The 2,979-nt window shown below is 49.1% G+C and overlaps 1 pseudogene across 1 annotated transcript; it reads left to right on the plus strand.

Moving 5' to 3' along the window:
- The first annotated feature begins 332 nt into the window (after nucleotides 1-332).
- LOC311216679 (olfactory receptor 14C36-like) lies at nucleotides 333-1,247 on the plus strand (annotated as a pseudogene). Its single transcript has one exon. The product of its transcript is annotated as an olfactory receptor 14C36-like (transcript).
- The last annotated feature ends 1,732 nt before the right edge of the window (nucleotides 1,248-2,979 follow it).

A 2,979-nucleotide genomic window follows, 5' to 3' on the forward strand; every position in this document is an offset into this window, starting at 1 on the left:
GGCCTGACCCTTGTACTTAATGAAACACATCCAGTTTTCCTACACATCAGTGTCACCTTCACATTGCCTTTGTCTCCTTGTCCTCACTGCCTCCAGTGTTCTGCTCTAATGAGCTCCAAGGGAGGCTGTGTCAGTGTTGGCCCTCGGGGGAACACTGTAGGAAACCTTCAGCCAGGACTCAAGCGGTAGAGATGCAGAAAGATTCTCCTGCAAAGAGACAGGCTTGGGATGAGAGTGCTCTAAGACTTTCAATATGTTTTCCTCAGAGAAGTCTCTTCTAACTTTATTCTGCCTTCTCTTTTTCAACAGACAACTGTGTTCAATGTCAGAAAATGCCCAACAGCAGCTCTGTGAGTGAATTCCTCCTGCTGGCATTCACAGACACATGGGAGCTGCAGCTCCTGCACTTCGCGCTCTTCCTGGGCATCTACCTGGCTGCCCTCCTGGGCAACGGACTCATCCTCAGCGCTGTAGCCTGTGACCACCGCCTCCACACCCCCATGTACTTCTTCCTCCTCAACCTCGCCCTCCTTGACCTGGTCTGCAACTCCACCACTCTCCCCAAAGTCATGGCCAATTCCCTCTGGGACACCAGGGCCATCTCCTATCAAGGCTGTGCTGCACAAATCCTCTTCTTTGTCTTCTTCTTTGGTTCAGAGTTTTCAATTCTCACAGTCATGGCCTACGACCGCTACATTGCCATCTGCAAGCCCCTGCACTACGGGAGCCTCCTGTGCAGCAGAGCTTGTGCCACCATGGCAGCAGCTGCCTGGGCCAGTGGATTTCTCAACACTGTCCTGCACACAGCCAAAACATTTTCCCTGCCCCTTTGCCATGGCAATGCTGTGGACCAATTCTTCTGTGAAGTCCCCCAGATCCTCAAGCTCTCCTGCTATGATGCCTACCTCAGGGAATTTAAGCTACTTGTTTTCAGTTTTTCTTTGGGCTTTGGTTGTTTTGTTTTCATTGCTCTGTCCTATGTGCAGGTCTTCAGGGCTGTGCTGAGGATACCCTCTGAGTAGGGCCGGCACAAAGCCTTTTCCACGTGCCTCCCTCACCTGGCTGTGGTCTCCCTGTTTGTTAGCACTGCCATATTTGCCCACTTGAAGCCCCCCTCCATCTCTTCCCCATCTCTGGACATGGTGGTGTCATTTCTGTACTCAGTGGTGCCTCCAGCAGTGAACCTCATCATCTACAGCATGAGGAACCAGGAGCTCAAAGTTGCAGTGAGGAAACTGATGACCTGATAAGACCTGATAATCTTTAAAAAAAAAAAAAGCCCTTTGTCTTCTTCATATGACTCATAATGCATTGCAGGAACAAGGTTTCCTTTTTAATAATTTCTCATACTCTGGAGACCGCCATCACAAGCTCAGAGCTGTGGGGTGTATGGGCAGGAGGTTCAGCAGTGACTGAGCAGGCCATTGCTCATTGCTCCTTGGGGGATAGGATTTCCCAGAAGAGCAGGGCCTGCTGTATGTGCATGGGAGACATGGAAAGAGAAACCCAATGCTGGTGACAGCAGGCACATCATATGCGCGTGGAGAGATGAACATGAAGGAGCACAAAGACCATCAGCTATTCCTAGAAATCTCATGAAGGCCAGCTGGGCAGATGGGCAGATAGCGTCACAAGGCCAAGTAACATCCCCTGCGAAACCACCTGAAGGCAGTTCTGGGATGTGCCTCCTTGAACCGAGGTCTCTGTGCCCATTCCTCATGTCCTGGGGTATCTCAGAGGAGGGCAGAGCAGAGCGAGGCACCACAGGGCTGAGGTGCCTCCCAGCCTCTGGCAGTGGCTGCACGAGCTCTCTCTAAAGGCCTGTGTGTATGAGGCCTGCTCAGATGTGGACACCTCACACAGCCCTGCCATTGCCCTGTGTGATTCCAGGAGCAACCCCCAGTGTCCCTGTGAGATTCCTGTAAACCCTCTCGCATAGGTTCATTGCAGATGCCCCTCTCTGTTATGTCACACTACCCTGCCTTTTTGGGCCAGGCTGTCAAGGATTTGGATCATCAAGATTTCTGGGGACTTGAAAAATGTGGGCATCAAACGTGTCTTCAGGAAGGGCAAGAAAAAGGATTGTCAGAAGTGCAATTGTCACCTCTCACCCTGGGAATGTGATAGGGAAAGTCCTGCCACAGCCATCCTCAGACGCTTGGAGGAATCAAAGGAACTGCTGAAACAGAAGGGGAGGGGAAAGAAGGGAACGAGGTGAACCTGCACTTTAATGAGGCCTTTGCCATGGTTTCCTGGGGTTCCCTTTAGCCACACTGGTGATATTTGGACTGAAGAAGGGGATGATGTTTTCGGGGGCAAGGTGTCTGGACATCAGTGGTACAAAGTCCTCCTTTCAGCCAGTTACCAGCAGCATCCCTCAGTGATGGGCACTTGGGCCAACACTGTTGACCCTCTTTGTTATCTCCCTTCACGATGGCATGGAGCGTATTTCTCAATCTCAGTCTTTTAAACATGCATTATTCTTTAATTCAATGACTCTCCCTCAGAGTGCTCTTCAAGGACAGAAAAAATGGAGGAGAAAAAAAAATAAAAAAGGAAAAAAAGAAAGAAGCATTAGCATTGTTGGGAAATGTGTTTTGGTAAACATGTGTTTATGTAAAATGTATTTTCCTAAATGTTTGCATAAAACTATTGTTCAGGAAAGCATAATTTGATTTATTGCACTTCTCCATGGTGTTGTCAATGGAATACTGTGAAAATAAACAATGAACGTTCATAGAAAAAAAAAAAAGCTGGTAGTGCTGGCAAGGGAGATTCTTTCAGCTATTACTTAGAATCCTTTTTTTGCACAGCTTTGAAGTGTTTCCTCAATCTATTTTAATGGCTGGTTTCAGTTTTCCAATCAGAGGTGGACACTGCCTCCAAGATTTCCTTGGGTAGCCGAGGGACCCAGGTGGGAAAAGTGACACAGGCCCTAGGGGAGCCCTTCTGGAGCACAAGCTGGGGGGCACGAACTGG

This window comes from Netta rufina (assembly GCF_964035555.1).
Source record: "Netta rufina genome assembly, chromosome: 18".
In the NCBI taxonomy this organism is placed as follows: Eukaryota; Metazoa; Chordata; class Aves; order Anseriformes; family Anatidae; genus Netta; species Netta rufina.